Below are 20,306 nucleotides of genomic sequence, written 5' to 3' on the forward strand. Positions count from 1 at the left end.
CTTCCTCACCAACAGTCTGTGTGATTTGAGTAGGGGTCCCTCTCTGGCCCCAAGGATAGAATAGGAGACCCAGATCTAAGTCAAGTAGAAGATCTCATACTCTTGGCCACAGTGATTGGAGTATAGGAGTGGCAGCCTAAGCTAGTAAAATAAGTGAGAACCTAAAAACTTGTACAGGAGCTACTGATAAAGAAGGCCTATTCTGTTTGATCCCATTGGACTAGAACCTGCAAAAATAAGAAACTAGAGCTAGCAGCCATCTTGCTACCATGAGAGTGACAGCCACTGGAGGTCATCACATAGAGCCTGAGGAGAAAACGAACACATAGGTTTGAGGTGAAGAAAAGCTGAGTTCTTTTTATGTCATTTCAGCCATGAATCCAGCCATGGCTGAAATAAGACCTACCCTGGACATTTCAAAATGTGAGCTAAAAAACAATGCCTCTTTTCCCTTAAGCTAGATTGAGTTGAGTTTTCGGTATCTGTGTCATAATGAATACAGGCAGTCCCCACTTTGCATGGTAGTTCAGGACCATAAAAATAACTCTGCAAGCTGAAACCATGCAGTGATCTTAATAATCAATAGGAAGAATTACAATTGGTCTGTGACCTTTAAAATGTTTTAATCAAAACGTTAAAAACTCTATTTGGGGGAATTGAAAAAAATTAGTTTTATAATATTTAGTACATGAAAATTTAAAACATTAGAAATATTGAGAATTTAAGTGTTTTATTTCTTTGTACAAAACTTATCAAAAGGAGTTTAAATAGTCTTTGCCTTCTTATCATATAACTTAAGATACAGAGTGAGGGACTTCCCTGGTGGCGCAGTGGTTAAGAATCCACCTGCCAGTGCAGGGGACATGGGTTCCATCCCTGGTCCTGGAAGATCCCACATGCCACTGAGCAACTAAGCCCGTGTGCCACAACTACTGAGCCTGTTCTCTATAGAGCCCGCGAGCCACAACTACTGAGCCCGCGTGCTGCAACTACTGAAGCCTGCATGTCTACAGTCTGTGCTCCACAACAAGAGAAGCCACCATAATGAGAAGCCCGTGCACCGCAACGAAGAGTAGCCCCCACTCACTGCAACTAGAGAAAGCCCACATGCAGCAACGAAGACCCAACGCAGCCAAAAATAAAAATAAATTAATTAATTAATTTTAAAAGAAGATACAGAGTGAGCATCTTTTCTATGCCTTGGCAAATTATCATACTCCTTACTAAGTTTGGATCAGCTTCCAACATTTTGTCTTTTGCACTTTCAGTGCTGTGAAATATCCCCATGACTTCCTTTAATATGAAGGTTTTTGGGGTTTTTTTTTGCCAGTGTCACTTCCTCTGGGACATCATTCTTTTTGTCAACAGCCACTTTCCTCATTTATATTAATATGTTCCCTTTATGAAATTTCTGTGGCTGCATGTCTAGAGTCTCTGGAACAGTGACAGGCTCAACATTCCCACAATCAGCTATTTCTCTTGTAACTTCATTTGCCTTCAGTTCGAATTCTGCAAAATCGTGCCAATTTCTGAAACAATGAAATCAGCCTTTACTGTCAGTAAAAGGTTCTTCTTCAGTCTTCTTGTAATTACTGTTTTTTTCAGCGCAGCACCCATATTTAATGTTTGGCCTAAATGCTAGTTAAACTGATTGGATTTTTTCATTACAGTCTTCAATCCAAAGTAGAAGTAAATTCTCTATTTCCTCCATTAGCAGCTTCTTGTTCTGAAGGCAACTTAAACTAAACAATATTGAAGCCACTTTACCTTGTTTTTGATTTATCAGACTTTTTCAATATTGTTCATTCAGTGGCTCCGTGCAGCCCAGGTCTCATCCTGGCTTTATTCTGCTGTCTCCATTTTCAAATCTAATCACACCCAATTTCACTTCTGCATTATCACTTTTAATTTCTTTGCTGAACTTTCATTTTTTTCTATTATTCATTTTTGTTAAATGTCATACGAGTTTATCACCAAAAGACAAGGAGACAACCCAACTACAGGCTTTGCTGTCTGTGCATGAACTGAATAACTGATGTACAATGGCAATCACCAACAGACTTTGAAAGAAGTGATGTGGTTGGTCACTGATTCTGAAGCACGTCTGTTATTTACGTAGGGATTTGTGGAGCTAGCCGTGAAGTTTATATTTTATGCAATTACTCACAGTTAATATACTGTGTAACTGAAATCTGAAGCATGTTATTGGGAGACTGGGTTATTTAACTAAATCGTGGTCAATGACATTGGTGCATGTCAAACTCTTCAAAGCAATGACTTCCTTACTACCCAACAGAGATTGTATAAGGAGAAAACAGAAGAAAGGAAGAAAGCCTAGGAGAGAACCCTGAGAAAAACCAATATTTAATGGATGGCAAAAGAAGAGAAACATGCACAATAACTTATAAAGAGTGGCCAAAGAAGTAGTGGGAAAACCAGAAGCACGTGATATCACACAAGGCAAGAAAAGAGATTGCAATCGCATTTGCCACTTCTTCTTTAAATTGAGATAAAACTTTCATCCCATAAAATTCACCATTTTAAAGTGTACAATTCAGTAGTTTTTACTATATTCACAAAGTTGTGCAACCATCATTATCTAATTCTTAAATATTCTTATCACGCCAAAAATAAACCCTATACCCATTAGCAATCACTTCCCATTCTCTCCTCTTTCCAACTCCTGGAATCTACTTTATGTCTATATGGATTTACCTGTTCTGGACATTTTATATAAGTGGAATTATACAGCATATGCCCTTTTGCATATGATTTCTATCGTAATACCTTCAAGGTTTTTCCATGTTGTAGCATCTATCAGTACTTATTACTTTTTGTGGTTGAATAATATTCTGTTGTGTGAACATACCATATTTATTTATCCATTCATCAGGTGATGGAAATTTGAGTTGTTTCTACCTTTGGAGTATTATGAGTAATGTTGTGACTAATATTTGTGTAAAAGTTTTTGTGTGAACATATGTTTTCAATTTTCCTGGGGATATACCTAGGAATAGAATTGCTGGGCCATATGATAGCTCTAACGTCTTGAGAAACCACCAGACCATTTCCACCATTTTATCTTCCAAGCAAAGTGTGAGGGTTCTTTCAGTTCTTTTTTTAAAAAAAGCTTATATATTCATATTTCTTCTCATTCTGCTTGTCTAGTTTCTCATTTCATTTCACCAAGCACATTTCCTCCTTGCATCTTTGACTTCCATATCCTACATTTGATAAAGTTACCTTCTAACTAGGCAAATAATAAATTTTCTTCATACTGCAAGTGACTGATGGCTTTCTTATCCCATACTGTATGCAATTAATTTAAACTATGCAGAGCATAAGGTCTCTCACATATCTCATTTGTCCAAGCTGTTTATAACCACCCAAAACATTTCCAAAGTTGATTCAATATGGATCAGAACCCTGACTTTATTTACCTTCCCTTTCTCTTCAATTAAATTTATTTAATCCAATTCAATACTTTTGGGTAAACAATCTTCATAATAATCTTGTGGTAGGTGGTGCAAAGTGAAGCAAATGGCGTTTCACTTTGAAAGAAGTATCTTAGTGTGCTCCACTTCACTGGACCCGCAGAAGCTTCACTGAGGTGTCAGGCTCCTAAATTTTTCTTGGATATACTTCCCATCCTCTGGCATGCATAAATCTCTTCAATGCATCTACAGTCTGTCAATTCCTACGTTCAACATCTATCAGCATGACACCATTGATGTAGTGGACCAGCATGATGTTCTATAGAAGGGTGAGATGATCAAATCCTTGAAGGCTAAATTATTGCATACACCTGAAATAGAATGTGTCAAAGCAAGCTCCTTTGGGTGCTCTCTGCTTATTGGGGTGAAGAAAAAAAGAAGACACTTGTGAGAACAAAGCTGAATGCCAGGTAGCAGGGTTGTGTTGACTTACTCAACTAAAGAGATCATATTGAATAGCACCTGCATTTAAAATCATCACTTGTTTAAATTTACAGTAATCCACTGACATTCTCCAAGACCCAGCGGTCATCTGCACAAACCAAAGAAAGGTTTCGTTGTTGTTGCTGCTGCTGTTTTTTATGGGGATATGACAGGAATCACTACCTGTGTTTGTAAGCATATAAGTTCGTTTGCTGGAAAGAGATCCAGAATGATACAGGCACAAACAAGATGAAAATTTATTTCTCACTAAATGAAAGTCCTGGTATAACCAGACTAGAGCTGGCATAGTGGTACTATCCCTCACCTAACTCCTATCTTGTTCTTACACTGTCACTCAGGTGGTATCTTGGTGTGCATTTCAGCTGGCACAAAGGGGAAAAGGAGAAGGGGTAGACACATCACTTCATTATAAAGGCAAGATCCAGAAATTGCTCTCATCATTCTCATTCACATCCCATTGGCCCAAACTTAGTCAGATTGTACCTAGGTACAATATGTATGGCAGGAAAATGTAACCTGTTTTCTGAGTGGCTATTTTCCTAGTTAAAATTTGGAGATATTACTTCTATGAGAGAAAAGGGGAGCACAGCCACTGGGGGACAAGTAGTAGCTACTGCCACAACACCTTACACATTTTAAACCTGTGATGCTGGACTAGTCTCTGCAACTCCCCCAGCGTGCACCTTTACTTTGGATAAGGACAGGAAGCTCAAAATGTTTTGTTGAGCCCTTTGTTGCATAATAACTCTCACTTGGGGCATCAGGGAGACAACATGGACGTTCAGTCATCTCTATAAGCAGAAAATGTGGAAACAACCACAGTATGCGTTTGTAGACCCACAGGTACCACTGTAGCAGAATTAGACCCCAAAATTCAATTGTCTTCTCGCTTTAATATGTCCCTATTCTGCTGGGTATATAATTGTGACATCCTGGACTGTGTTACTTTAGAGTCAGGGGCCAATAATTCCTGAAAGATCCAGCTATTTCCCTTTTACAGCTGCACAGTTACCTTGGTAAATAGTCAAAGTTACTCTTGAAGGAGACTGAGAGAAAGATTTATGGGATATGTTTGTGATACCACAAGGTCTTTCATCAAGGTTGGCTGGCTTCCTCTATATACAAAGAACTGTGGGTTTAGGACAGACTCAAGTTTGGGAATCGGGTGAGCAGCCATGATGACATCATTGTGACTTGTGTTATGCCACCAATGGGTTTTATCACTCATGTGTTATTATCATTTTGCTCTAATTCATTCCTTGGAATCCCCTGAAAGGTTAAGCTACTACCCCAGATTTCTCTTTTAAATCACTCCTATCACCACTCTAACTCTGCTGCTAGAATTTTACATTATGGTAAGAATTCTACTTTGCCTCTGATTCTTATATGATGTTCCATGGCCTGTCACCCTAGAAACCCATGATCACAAACATTGTCAGGAATCCCAGTTCCAAAAGTAACATCCCCCTCCTTCCTTCCCAGCCTGGAAAGAAGATTTTTTTGAAGATGCTGTTGATCCCAAAGCAATGCACACATGTTAGTCATAGGTAGGCACAGTCAGGAGGTGAGCAAGAATGTTGCACATAATGAATTCATTCTTTTTCTGCTTAAAACTTGAGATTGATTTTTCTATATCACATCAAGAATTTTTGTGTATTTCAGCTTCATGCTATGTAGATCTTTTTTTTTTTTTTTTTTGCGGTACGCGGGCCTCTCACTGTTGTGGCCTCTCCCGTTGCGGAGCACAGGCTCCGGATGCGCAGGCTCAGCAGCATGGCTCACGGGCCCAGCCGCTCCGTGGCATGTGGGATCTTCCCGGATCGGGGCATGAACCCGTGGCCCCTGCATCAGCAGGCGGACTCTCAACCACTGCGCCACCAGGGAAACCCTGTAGATCATTTTTGAATGTACATTTTAGTCAACCTTAGAGCAAACAATGAGAACTGTCCCCAGGGGCTTCAGCAGCAATTTGAATTCAAAATTATTAATAATTATAACAGTATCCATAAATCCAGCCTGATCTAAGGTAATATTCTATCTTGCCTAGACTAGTATGTTCAGAATTTATTTCTATGCATTTGCCCCTTATTTAGGGAAATAATGAGCAAAACCCTTGCAATTATTTACTAGCCTTCTCCTGAGAATGGCATTGCTCTTGCCTCAACGGAGCCCTGCTGGGGTCTGACACCAGTCATACCTGGAAGCAGTGACAAGTGGGAGGAATGGAGCATGAAGAGAATTTCCATTTGTTGCGAGTTGAGTAGTTCAGGCAAACCTTCAAGTAAACCCATACCAGCCTCGCTGGATATGGCAGGAGGAGGTGCTATAAGTTGGACATAAGTTGGCCAAGGAGGATCTCAGTGTAGTTTGAGTATTTAGAGTACTTGGAGCCATCTAAATTCTCCCAAATGTTGCCATTATAATTCTGTTTTGCTCCTTTACAAAAGAGCTCTGCAGGTGGTTTTGGTGGAGTATTGGGAACATTTAATTGTTCTCAAAAGTTATTATGCATCAGAATCACACGGAGGGCCTCTTAGATTTCCAGGCCCCATTCCCAGTTTTCTGTTTTTATATTTCTAGGATGAGGCCCAAGAATCTCCTTTTCCAACAAGTTCCCAGCTGTTGCTGGTGCTGCTGATCCAGGGACCACATTCTGAGCAACCTTGTAATTTAGCAACCTCTGTGTGATATCTGGCTATATCAATTCTGTAGTTATAAGTGATAGGAATTTTTTGAGAGATATCAGAAATTCCTTAGCTTCTTGACTGTGTCTTGTGTGAGTCATGTTCTTTCCTGAAGTTACTCAGTGTAGCTCGTGGCAGACAGCCCACCTTATATTCCTGTGCTCCCATAATGGTCCATTGCAGCAGCCAGTCAGTGTGGTACTTTATTCCAGGTGACCACAGGTGATAGGTTATAATCAACTAATCCATGGCTGGGTGTCATGGATTACTGTCATCTCCTCCTTTAATAGCTTTAACACAATCATAGCTTTAAAAAAATCAACTGATCACTTATTTCCATTTTCTTCAGGTTCTGTTGCCCACAAACCCTTCTGGTACCAATTACCAAACAGAAAGGAGTTCTTAATTACAGACAGTATAATCAACTCTAGCTGGAATCTGTACAAATGGGTTTCATGATGGGTATTGACAACTCACAGAAATGTTAGGAGGCCTGAAGAAACAGAATCTGGCCTGAGATTCCAGGTGTGATATCAAAAACTATATCATAGAGGTAGGCTATTAAGAAAACTACTGCCTTTCTAGAGTCAGGAAATTGACAAATCAGAGAGTTATCCCCACATCTGCTGGCTTCAGTAGCTTGCACCAGAATTTTTGCCAGCCGAATTTTGCCCCTGTCTTCTGACTCCTCCTTGTAACTTGGTTCCAAATAAAAACCTAATGCATCTGATTAGCAAAACATGTACCACATCTAGGGCATATAGAAAACACTGTAAATTTATTCCTTTGTGGTAGATTTCCAGCCCTTTCCCTCTAGAAAAGCTTACCAGAAGGGAATGAGTTGGGTGCTGAGTAAAGCAATCCATAGTATCTGCTACAGGTAGAAAGTGCATTATGATTGTGCATGGCTGCCTAAAACAGTGTAGAATTGAGAGGCTCATCTTGCTGAAAAGGAAAGTGCACCCAGAACATGGTGGGCCGCAGCGTTTCCCCAAATATTTGCTATTCTTCATTCTTAATCCAATTGGTAGTCAGGTAATCTGAATAAAAGTGAAAGACTCCACCCCTTTCTGGCTGTGTAATTGAGAACAAGTTACCGCCTCTCTTTCCTCATCTATAGAATGTCAATAATAAAGAAAATAATAATGCATATTCGTAGAGCTGTTTTGACGATTAAATGACAGAACTTTTCTATATTATTCAGCACAATCCCTAGCACATAAACACGGGTTTAATGCTTACTAGCAAGTGTAGTTACAGTCTTAAAATTCTTGAAACACTTACAAGTGTAGGATATTGATATCTCACTTGAACAGGTATTTTTTGGTTAATTACAACATCTAAATCCCTAAGCAACCTGGAGAAAATTGCATTTTTTCATAGTAGTATATCGTTTAGCTATTACTGCATGTCAAACCACCCCAAAATTTAGTGTGTCAAAGTAACATTTATTGTTTCTCATGTCTCTGTGGGTCAGCTGAATGCTTCTGCTGATCTGGGCTAGATTTGTCAGGACTCTCTTTTTTCATGGTCTTTGGTATAGCTCAGATCACAATGCTTCAAAATTAGTAGTTTCTAGGACTCTCCTGTGTACTAATGTTGATGGTTTAGTACAGTGGTTTGTAGATACTCATATAATAAAAAATAAATCAAAGAAGCCACAACTGTCAAACTCCAATTGTTAAAACTCATTTTAAAATATTTATAAACATAGGTTTATAATCTTCAAATAGAAAAATATTCATGTCACATATCTGGTTATTGTCAATGAAAGAATTCCATTCATTGCATTGAAAAAGAAATAAGATTATTTGTCAGTTCAATTATGAATGTAAAAAAAAAAAAACCCAGTAAGTTCCCATAGCCTAGGTATTGTAAATAGACAAAACTTTTTCTAAACTTGTGGTTTATTCAAACACTCAAGAATAGCTAGAGAAGGTATACTTGAATTGAAGGAAGGCAAGCTTTTACTGACCAGATCAGCGGATAAGTGGGAAAAAGATTACAAGATGAGACATACACATATGTGTGTGGGGAGGCTAGTGGATAGAGGATATTACTGGGCCTATGTGTGTGCATGTAGAACTAAAGAATACTGGCATTTAATGTACCATATATTCCTGAAGACCACATTCAGTGTGCTTTCTGAAATAGACAACTTTTACAACAAGGTTTCCATAAAACTGACAATGGTTTTCTTCATTTTTTTTGCATATCTATTGTAGAATTTTGGTTTGCAGTTACCATGAGGTTTTGATGTAGCAGTCTATATGTATAAGATATTGTTTTAAGTTGCTGGTCTCTTAATTTCCAATGTGTTTCCAGTATCCTGCATTTGTACTCTCCTCTTCTCATGATTGCTGGTTGTGATATCATTTTTGTGTGTGGATGATTTCCTGCCTTTACCGGTGAGCTTTCCCATTCATAATTTTCTTGTTTCTAGTTGTGGCCTTTTCTTTTACACCTAGAGAACTTCTTTAGCACTTGTTGTAAAGGTGGTTTGGTGGTGCTGAATTCTCTTAGTTTTGCTTGCCTGTAGAGCTTTTGATTTCTCCATCAAATCTGAATGAGAACCTTGCTGGGTAGAGTATTCTTGGTTGTAGGTTTTTCCCTTTCATCATTTAAAAAATATCATGCCACTCCCTCCTGGCTTGCAAAGTTTCTGCTAAAAAAATCAGCTGATAACCTTATGGGATGCCCTTGTATGCCATTTGTTGCTTTTCCCTTGTTGCTTTTAATATTTTCTCTTTGTCTTTAATTTTTATCAATTTGATTAATATGTTTCTTGGCATGTTCCTCCTTGGGTTTTTCCTGTATGGGACTCTCTGTGCTTCCTGGACTTGAGTGAGTATTTCCTTTCCCATGTTAGTTTTTGGCTGTTATCTCTTCAAGTATTTTCTCAGGTCCTTTCTGTCTCTCTTCTCCTTGTGGGACCCCTATAATGCAAATGTTGATGCATTTAATGTTGTCCCAGAGGTCTCTTAGACTGTCGTTATTTCTTTTCATTCTTTTCTGTTTATTCTGTTCTGCAGCAGTGATTTCCACCATTCTATATTCCAGCTCAAGTATTCATTCTTCTGCCTCATTTAATCTGCTATTGATTCCTTCTAGTGCATTTTTCATTTCAGTTATTGTATTGTTCATCTCTGTTTGTTCTTTAAATCTTCTAGCTCTTTGTTAAGTATTTCTTGTATCTTCTCAGTCTATGCATCCGTTCTTTTTCTGAGATCTTGGGTCATCTTTACTATCATTACTCTGAATTCTTTTTTAGGTAGATTGCCTATCTCCACTTCACATAGTTGTTTTTCTGGGGTTTTATCTTGTTCCTTCATCTGGGAATATTTCTCTGCCATCTCATTTTGTCTAACTTTCTGTGTCTGTGATCTCTGTTTCTCAGGCTGCATGTTTGTAGTTCTTCTTGCTTCTGGTGTCTTCCCCCTGGTGGGTGAGGTTGGTCCAGGGGCTTGTGCAGGCTTTGTGGTGGGAGGGACTGGTGCCTGCCCACTGGTGAGTCTGGGTCTTGTCCTTCTGGTGGGCAGGGCCGTGTCAAGCGGTGTGTTTAGAGGCAGCTGTGCACTCAGGATGACTTTAGGCAGCCTCTCTGCTAATGGGTGGGGCTGTGTTCCCACTCTGTTGATTGTTTGGCCTGAGGTGTCCCAGCATTTGAGCCTGCAGGCTGTCAGGTGGGGCCAGGTCTCAGTGCCAAAATGGTGACCTCTGGGAGAGCTTACACTGTTGGATATTCCCTTGGACCTCCACCACCAGTGTCTTTGCCCCACAGTGAGCCACAGCCAACCCCTGCCTCCCCAGGAAACCCTCCAAGACCCACAGGGAGGTCTGGCTCAGGCTCCTATAGAGTCATTGCTTTTCCCTGGTAGATTGTGAAACCTTGTGCATGTCCTCCAAGAGTGGAGTCTCTCTTTCCTCCAGTCCTGTGGAGCTCCTGCACTCAAGCCCCGCTGGCCTTCAAAGCCAAATGCTCTGGGGGCTCCTCCTCCCAATGTCAGATCCCTAGGCTGGGGACCCTGATGTGGGGCTCAGAACTCTCACTCCTGTGGGGGAAGCTCTGTGATATAATTATTTTCCAGTTTGTGGGTCACCTACCCAGTCGGTGTGGGATTTTATTATATCGTGAAAGCGCCCCCCCTACCATCTTGTTGTGGCTTCTTTTTTGTCTTTGGATGTAGAATATCTTTTTTTGGCAGATTCCAGTCTTTCCTGTCAATAGTTTTTCAGCAGTCAGTTGTGATTGGTGTTTTTGTGAGAGGAGGTGAGCTCAAATCCTTCTAATCTGCCGTGTTGTCTCCTCTCTGACAATGACTTTCTTCAGAGAAGGAAAAGTAAACTTTATTTTTTTGCTTTTAATTTATGCAATTGATGCATCTACTTGTTTATTACCCAGATTTAAATGCATGTATTGTTGACAATTGGAATCTCCCCATGTTTAGAAGCTAAGAAGATCAGCAATAATTTTTTTTTCTTTTCCATTATGGCTTATTACAGGATATTGAATATAGGTCCCTGTGCTATACAAAAGGACTTTGTTGTTTATCCATTCTATAAATAATAGGTTACACCTGCTAGTCCCAAACTTCCAGTCCGTCCCTCCCCTGGCAATAATTTAATTATATTAATAAGAGATGCCAACCTTTCACTTTGCCCTCTCCCCATCTCCATGTGAAAATACACTCTTTTATAAGTGTTTAGGCAATGAATATGCCAAGGAATAAGTGCTGAGTTATAATTAAATATGACAGTTTTTCCAAATGAAAACAAAAATCTTCAATTCTTTATCAAAGGCTAATGTAGGATCATGCTCAATAAGGATTGCTTATTTTGAACTACATATGTCCAGAGCCAAAACAATTTGAACCATTCAAGAAGAATACACTTTAGTGTAATTCTTGAATAGTGAGCTTTTTATAAGAAAGCTTATTTCTATGATGTAGAATAATTTATCTGCATCATTTCCTCCAACCTGATTGCTTCTCATCAATTAAATTAGTCTACTGCAAAACTCGGAGGAATTTAACTTACTAAATTATTGGTTACTATTCTCCCATTCTTATTTCCAGAAAGACTCAGCAATTTATATTACAGTTGTATTTATTAATGTTATTTTTAGAGTAATTGAACTACTAAACATTGAGCTTAAAACAATTCCTTTGAAACAAAATTAAAGTGTGATTTTATAAAACATAATTTGTAAACAAATATTGGTCATATCCTTTTCCTGTACAACATAGTATAAAGGCTCAAGCTTTGGAGTCAAGTAGACCTGAGTTTGGGTTCCAGTTCCGCCATTAATTAGCTAGATGACATTGGGCATATTACCTGACCTGCATAAGCCTAATTTCCCTCAACTGTCAAATGAGAATTATCATAGGTGTTAACTCAGTGCACCTGGAATGTCTTAAGTGCTCAATAAATGTGTGCTATTGTTCTAGTACCTGCTTTGCAAAGTAGACAATACTTTTAGATTGTAGTTATTTTATGGGTTAACAAGTCCTTGTTGATTTAAATTAAATTCCTGTTACTCCTGAGGAAATCAATAACATTCATCCAAGGTTTTAAAGAATCATGTCTTTTTGATGGCCTTTGGGTAATTTGTGTGAAACTAGGCTATAATTTCAGTCTTTCTAAATATCTTGAACTATGTTTTCTAACTTTGTTCATCTCCTCTGTAACCAGCCTAATCCAAGCACCACCTTCTCTTGTTAGGAAAACTGCAACAGCCTTCCTTTACCCAACTCATCCACTCTGCAATCAGATTCCTATACTGTGGTTAAAACAATCTTCTAAAAGTACAAATCTTACTCATGTCTTGTTCGCACTCCTCCCAACAGCTGAAAGCTCCTCAGTGGGAAGCAGGTTCTGGATCCTGTCTTCCTTCTTGTTACCTCATCTCTTACCATTATCCTCCTTCTTCTTAGTGCTACGCTGGATGTTTCCAGGTTCTTAAACTTCCCACACTTTTCTTGCTCAGAGCTTTTACATATATTCTTCCCATTGCCTGGAAGACTCTCACCCAGGTCAGCCCCATTCACTGGGTAACACCCTTCTCATTACCTTAGAACTCCACTTCCTTGGGAGTCCTCCCACCTCAGTCTTTGCCAGGTTCCTTTGTCCTCAGCTTTTACGGATTGGTGGGGTTTGTTTTCCTTTCCTGTACTTATCTCACGTCAGATGGGTGTATACTCACTTGTGAGTGAATCTTATTAAAGTCTCTCTCTTTCACTAGATAGAAAGTTTTGAGAAAGCAGAGACCAATGTCTGTTTCTATTTACCCCTGTATGACTGGTACTAGCAGCACAGTGCCTGGCACACAGTAGCCCTCAATATAGATTTGATGAATACATTTATTACTCAATGAAGCAGGCAGTTTCTGAAAGGAAGGGAATGAGGAGACAAGCTCTCCGATAATAAACAGAAGCAACTTTAGAACCTTTGCTCATGCCCGGCCCTGGCTCTCTACATAGCCTCTACACCCCAGCATTGTGGACCAATGTGAAAAGTATAGGACTGTTTTCCCATCAGAGATGATGAATCTTGTCCATGTCAAGCCATATGAAGTGGGATTCAGGAGTGAATTCAAAGGAGAAAAAAGGTATATTTGAGTTACTAGAGGGCTGCTTTAAATTATATCTGCTCTCCTGACGTTTTTTTTTAGTCCCTTAAAAAAAGTTATTCACATCTAAGATAAATGAAGATCACAAAATGCAGACCTTTTCTTTCACCAACAAAGCATCAAAAGGTTCAGTAAATGATGGTTAGAGAGAGAGTCTCCCTAGAGGCTGCACCCTCCTCAGCCCCGACCACATATTCTGCTGCCTCAGGACGCGTCATGATGGTAGGCAGAGAGACTGCAACCTGCAAAGCACAGCTGCAGCAGAGCATGTTGCCCCAGCCTCCATCCAGAATACACCTCCCTTAGCCTTTATTCATCTCTGAATGCCAGCATTAAGCATTCATTCCTTTTTCTTTGTGCCCTGTGACTTTGCAAGCCCTCCAGATAGGGACATCAGATTAATCATTTCTCTCTTAAGTTCTTAAGAGGCATGAACTTATGGATATTTTTCAGCAGTAGGCATGGACTAGGAAAGAGCATAAAAGTGCCAAGAACACCTGAGGGGACTTGGAAAGGTATCACCAATGGCAAGAAAACAAGGGAATGTAAAGGGTTGGTGGGGAGCACAGAAGACACCTGGGTCTAATTTATAATCTTGGCAATATTGACTGTAATCTGCCTCAACAAATTAAACAGTTTTCAAGGAACAGAAAAGAAGTTGTGTAGAAGCTCACATAGTTACCAATGGGGAGTGGAGAATTTGTCTCATAACAGGCAACTCTGTGTGTCTGACCTCACAGCTTCTTACCATATGCTAGGATTGCAGGGGTGGCCAATTCCCTTCGAGAAGGCTCTTGGCATTCATACCTGTCCCCCTGATGCTTTTCTGGTCCCTCTTTTTCTTCCTGAACTAGCTTGCCTGCCTAGGGAGAAGATGAGTCAATGAGGATGAGTGATGAAAGAGTCTCAGACTATCAGGCCATCTCACAAAGGAGCAAACACCTCACAGGAGGAAAATAGACTGAGGTATTTATCCATAACCTGGGAAGTTGTTTTTAAAATCTGGTCCCATTATGAGTAGATCCTCTGTTACAACATCATTGTCTGCAAAATGTCTAGAGTTTAGGCACATTTGTGTTTAACTATTTATTTGTTTATTTATTATTAGAGCCTAACCTCATAATCAGATTGTCCTATTTGGGCCCCAAAAGTGGCTTGTCACTGAGTGAAAGTAATTTCCCATGGCAGGTGCTCCCAGCAGGTGGCTGCGCATGGTACCTGCATCAGAAAGGTAGATTTAGTTAGAGATTTTATTTTAATATGAAATCCGTATTGCAGCCTGAGCCTCTACTGGGTGATGTGCCAAAATTCATGTCTGCAGCATGATTTATTATGTGAAAATACCACAGAACTAATCAGTGGAGTTACTAATTAATACAAATCTGCATTTTTTGCATAAGCAATTAGTGCAAGGAGAGAGCAGTGAAAGAGGAAGTTCAACTCCTTTAATCTCAGTGCCTACTCAAGCGGAAAGACCCACCAGGGCCAAACTCTGAGATCTACATTTGGAATTTTCCCCCTTTGATTAGTTAAAGACAGAAAAGGTCAAATTATCGATATATAATTCATGTGAAAATGCATTTGTTAAAGAGGAAAGAAAACATTTTATTTTAAAAGGATGAGCCTCTGGTGGTAAATTTTTGAATTAAAAATAATTATATTTTCCATTTCAGCAAAGTCTGAATAATATTTAATAAGGATTCCTATTGCTGATAATATTTGAAAATTACATCAATAATTGGGGGAGGTGTATAGTGTATATTTCTAAGATGTTTAAATTACCAAAGGTGCTTGCTCTTCTCTGTGGGACTTTTTCCGGTATTTTGGATGTCATGTGTAGTAATGCCATATTCTAAATCTGGTATGATTTAGATAATTCTGTGGCTCGCCAAATCTGAACAAAAAATGCCATTTAACTTTGGTTGGTTTATTTTCCCATTAATGTAATAGAAGTTGTTTATAATATGAAACAACTGGAGAGTTGACAGGATGACGGTGATGGAAAGAGACTTCTATTACCAATAAAATGTATGCTCAATAAAACAAAAGCAAAATCACTTTTACATATTTTATTTTCTGTGGACAACAAATAAGAGTTCATTTTGGTTTTGATGCTGTGTGCTAAATAAGTGCAAATATTAGAACAATGACTACCTTTCTGAAAGTTATTCAATATATGATTTCTTTGTTTCAGACTCGCTAGCTCAAATTATAATTTAAGCTTTCCCCCACCCCTAAACCTGGATATCTAGTTTTCCAGGAAACCTATTCTGAAAAGAAGGTGGCTAATTAAATGCAGATTAACAGGGCTGTTTGATTAAAAGTTCGGGATGTGGTAGTCAGTGGTGTTGTGAAAGAAGGCGAACAGGAAAAACCGAAAGGCACTGGAAGGGGAGTCGTTTTGCTGAACCTTAATACTGCAAATTCCAGGGCCCAGGCAGTAGGAATTGTCCACGGTGCTGATACCTTGAGGAAGCCATTTCTCCTGCAAGCGGCCTGGGGCTCTAAACCTGGAACTTGCCCGATCTTCTCCCCCAACCCACTGCAGCAGCCATTGTTCAGGAGAAGCTCAAGTGCCGTCGGTGTGTCTCTGCTCTCCACACAAGCAGCAACAACAGCTACCGGGGATTTTTGTTGGCCTGTTGATTTTTGTTAAGGCAAATGTTGGCAAACACCGGGCGTTTGTCAGTTACCACGCGCGCTGCCGTCCCCTTCAGACCGCATGCTGTTTCTCAAGCCAACTGAAACAGGTGTGAGCCCTCTGTTTACCCTCCTCACCTGAGAGCAGGAACTCCCACAAACACATACTCACTCATGCACACTCACACCCCACACACCTACGCTCACATAAATTACACACACATCCACACTCACTGACACAAATTATACATTCACGTACTAACAGTCACACGCGTTCATAGAGCTCATACATTCATACACAGTCTTTCATACATGTGTATACTCACAGATTCACACACACTTGTACACTTAAGCACACTCACACAGTCACACACATAGCTCATGTCCAAGCTATGAGGCCTTGAACAATCGTGTCAGTGACCCGCGCCTGCCAATGCTTGGAGCTGCGTTGATTTTGCGTTGTTGTTATGAGTGTTGGATGGGATAGTTTAAGGAAAGCCCCTCACTTCTGACCCGGAATCAAAGATGAAGTCCCTCGAGGTCTGTAGGCGCCGTGAGGGGAGCCACCCACTCCCCGGAGGGATTAGGAGCTCGTAAATAATAAATAAAAGAGCCCAGGCAGGCCGAGTTGGGGAAGCCCGGTGCTAAATCACTCCCCAAATCACAGCCGCGTCGTGCTCCATCCAATAGCTCTAAGCGATTTGTGGGGTTGGGGGTTGGAATCAATTTTTTTTCCGTTCTCGCAGGTGCAATATGAATCAATTATCTTAATTAAGATTATGCCGCAAGCCCAGGAGATTTGGGGAGGACGGGTTTTGCGCTCGGGGCGACGGCGAGGCATTTTAATAGCTTGTCTCTTGCTCCCGGCTCTCCCCCGCCGCCCGCCTGTCGAGCCCGGGCAGCTCCAGCCTCTGGCCAGGATCCGGGCGCCCAGTGGCCTCCCTGGAGGCGTGGGCGCAAACTCCGCGCTGAGCCCGCGGTCTGGGCAGAACCCGCAACCTCCCCCTCCGGCCTCCCACGGGCTTCTGAACTACCCGGCCTATGAGGAACGTGTGGCTTCCAGTCCTCCCGCGGACCCAGCACGCTACGGTCTGGCTCGCCCCTCAGCCCCCACCACCTCCCGCCCCTCGAACATGCCCAGGCGGGGATACCCCTCTCCCGGGAGGGGTGGAGAGAGGACGCGGGCGCCGCTCGAGGTCGGTGGGGCCGCCCTGGCCATACTTAATTCTTTCACTGAACGCAGACCTCCCTTTGCAAGAGCGAGCATCTGTTTCCCCGAGAAACAGGTCACCGCCGGGGACGCCGGCCCGGCCCCAGCTCTTTATCTTAGCCCTGTGAATGCGTCGCACCACCCACCCTCCCCCGCCAGCTACACGCTTCCCACCCCCTAAGTCCCGGCCTCACGCCTCCCTCCCCCCCGTCGTCTCCCCGCCACCGGCGGTGCCACACGCCTCTTCCCCCTCCCCCCCTCCCCGCCCAGGCCACACTCCCCTCTCCCCACCCCGGGCCACTCGCCTCCTGCCGACCCCCTTCCCGCCGGCGCTCTGGCAGCCGCTGTAACGGCCGGGACCGCCCGGCCTGCGCCGCGCGCTCGAAGCGGGGACCCGGGGGGCGACAGATTTGGGGCATTGCTCGAGGGCAGTGAGTCATGAAAGCGGCTTTTGTTGCCCGCGCGTGCGGTTCGCGTGCCGCGCAGCAGCCTGCGGCGCCCAGTGGGGACCGGAGCTGGAGAAGGTGTACCGCTAAAGGGCGGTGGGGACAGAGGGAGAGGGAGAGAATTTAGGGAATCGGGAGGGGGAAAGTGTGCAACCGTCGAAACAAAGTCCAGAGAAGGAGAAGAAAATAAGGCGGCCGGGTGGTGCCGTGGCGACCATCCGCGGTACTGAGCCCCGCCGTGCCGGCAGTCCATCCACTCCCGGCGTTTCAGCTGCCACCGTCCTCTGGCCCCAATTCCTCGCCCCCTTCCCCTCCCAACAAAAAGCATCTCAATCCAGGCCTAATCTGGACTCTTCCCTTCCAGGTCTGACTACCGGGCTGCAGCCTCCCGGGAGGCCCGCGGGCAGTCTCAGCAACGATGGCGCTGGAGGTAGACACTGCCGGCGCACAGGCGGGTCGCCACCTGAGCGCTGAGGGCCCGGAAGCTCACTGAGAGCCAGGGTGAGACCGAACCTCGCTAGGTCTCTGGAACAACCCGGAATGGTCTTTTCTTTGTACAGATCCCCAGGCCTGGGCCAACGATGAGCAGAGGGATTCGGGTGAATTTATCAGGAGGAGAAGGCGGGAACGAGTGTAGTAATTCCCGCACTATGTGCATTAGAATCTCGGCTGGCGAACCCCCCGCGTTTCCTTTACCTTCCCCGCCCAGGAACATCTGGCTCCACCAAGAATCTCCTGTATTCCACAGGGTGTCGCAAACTGGGGAAGTTTGCGCTTCCGGGGGTGGGGGGGAATCCCCTAGGCCACCCCAGGCCTTCGGGGCAGCTGGAACCCTCTTCCACCCGGCCCCCAACATCTCCTCTGAAGCTCCCCTAAGACTGAGAAATGAGAGCCAGGGCACAAGTTCTACATCCCCGTGGGCACGGTGGGCTAGGCCGTAGGGGCAGCTGCCGGAAGAGTGGCAGCACTTGGTCCACGCGCCGCGTGTCCTGGGACTTCCGAGTTGTGGACCGGCCTCTGCCGGCTGTTACTCTGATGCCCCTCGAGTTTTAACCCTTCATTTAAGATATATACTGTACAGGGGTAAATACTGAGACTAGGCTCCTGGGTGAATCCTTTGATCCTCTTCTGTGATGTTTGTACACCGACGAGTGAACTCAAAAACCAAAACTCTGTACAGTTCTGCCCTGGAAACTCAGCACGGTTCACGCCACACTTTGGGCAACGGGTCGGGTCTCACACCCCTTTATTCCTCTTTCAGATTTGCACTGGACCGGGAAGCCTACCTTGCAGCCTTCTAGACACCAGCTATCACGTTAGGACTCTCTTCCCCTCTCGTTCCGTATCCCCCCTCTGGTTTCCAGATGCACCGCTCACCCCTGACACTGTTTTCAAACTCAAGGGGCTTTTAGAGCAATTCTAGTTGTTCAACGCTTTCATTGTAAGGGGACACGGGTCGGGGAGGGGATAAGGGGTTAGTTAATGGAAGATTAGAGGCGAATCTGGTGGAGAAAAGGGGGCAGGGAAGCAATAGAGCCAACTTTAAAAAGTGTTATCATTCTGGAACATGCCTTGGTGGGAACGAGTGAATGATCACCATTTAAACACAAATATGGCTCCTTCAGCGTTAGTCAGGAAGCTCTGTGGTTTTTGCTTGACCTGCAAGGTGGAGGTCACATCAGAGTCTTTGAGGTCTGGAGAAGTGGTGGCCATCAGCCCTTCCCAGAGTTGTGCTAATGACCTTTCTAGGAAGAGGAGTGAAGAAGACCCCTTTAGCACAGGCCCTTTGCGCCCTCCCTTTAAGGCTTGTCTCAACCAAGTTTCCATTTACAGGTCTGAAAGTGGGAACTAAGGGGGGCAAGGCAGCCTGTGTTAGGGAACCAGGGTAAGGGCACGCTTTACATCGATCCAATGGCCTTGGTTAAAAGGCAGAATCCGAGCTTCAGAGAAGTCCTCTAGGTTTCATGCAAGAGAGCTCCGGAGGCCAAAGAAGCCAAGGACTAGCGCGCTCTGAGGACAAGGACCACAGGCCAGAGGGGTACGGACATAGTGAGGAGTCTCCAGGGATATGGGTAGCTGAGGGTCAGGATACGCCGGGTTCCACGTAACGGTGAAGTAGAATGACAGGTACGAAATTTTCTACACTGTTGGGGCCGGGCGTGGGGGATCCAGTTAAAGAGGTTAGGAACTACTTTCACGCTTGCGTTTACAGATGAAGCCGTCTTTTTTACGTATAATAAATAGTGTATGTTAGCTTAAGGGGCTGATGGAGATTGGGAGAAGCCACCCTTTGGCGCCAATGAGCAAAGTGTCTACCAAGGGGGAGAAACCAAGAGATGGATACCGCAGAGAGGGCAGGGAGTGCCCGGGAAGCCAGTGCCTGGGCGAGGAATCCAAAGAAGTCTCTCGCTTCTGCCTCTTTCACCTGTGCCCTACTTACCGCGCCAGCGCCGGCCACTAAGTCTGATCTAAACCCAGTCAGTGTTAGCTTTCCCGCTCCCTTCTCTCAAACTCCTTCCCCTTTCCTACTTCCCCCCCGCGCCCCTTCTCCCCTTGTGCCGCCTGAAAGGGTTAATCTCTCCTGCGGGTAAAAACAGGTCCGCGGAGTCTCTAACTGGCGACAGATGGGCCACTTTCTTCTGGCCACAAAGGGGCCGGAATGGAGCGCTCCGCGGCATACAAATGGGCAGGTCACGTGGTTCCCGGCTCTTGGCTGGACTGGGAGGACCATATGGCGCATGCCGGGGAGGAAGGAGATGG

The 20,306-nt window shown here is 43.4% G+C and overlaps 1 long non-coding RNA gene across 1 annotated transcript; it reads left to right on the plus strand.

Moving 5' to 3' along the window:
* The first annotated feature begins 5,649 nt into the window (after positions 1-5,649).
* LOC137226447 (uncharacterized) lies at positions 5,650-20,304 on the plus strand. Its single transcript, XR_010944354.1, has 3 exons — positions 5,650-14,216; positions 15,681-16,979; positions 17,911-20,304. It is a non-coding gene; the product is annotated as an uncharacterized lncRNA (long non-coding RNA).
* Positions 20,305-20,306: the final 2 nt, after the last annotated feature.

This window comes from Pseudorca crassidens, chromosome 6 (genome assembly GCF_039906515.1).
Source record: "Pseudorca crassidens isolate mPseCra1 chromosome 6, mPseCra1.hap1, whole genome shotgun sequence".
Taxonomy (NCBI): domain Eukaryota; kingdom Metazoa; phylum Chordata; class Mammalia; order Artiodactyla; family Delphinidae; genus Pseudorca; species Pseudorca crassidens.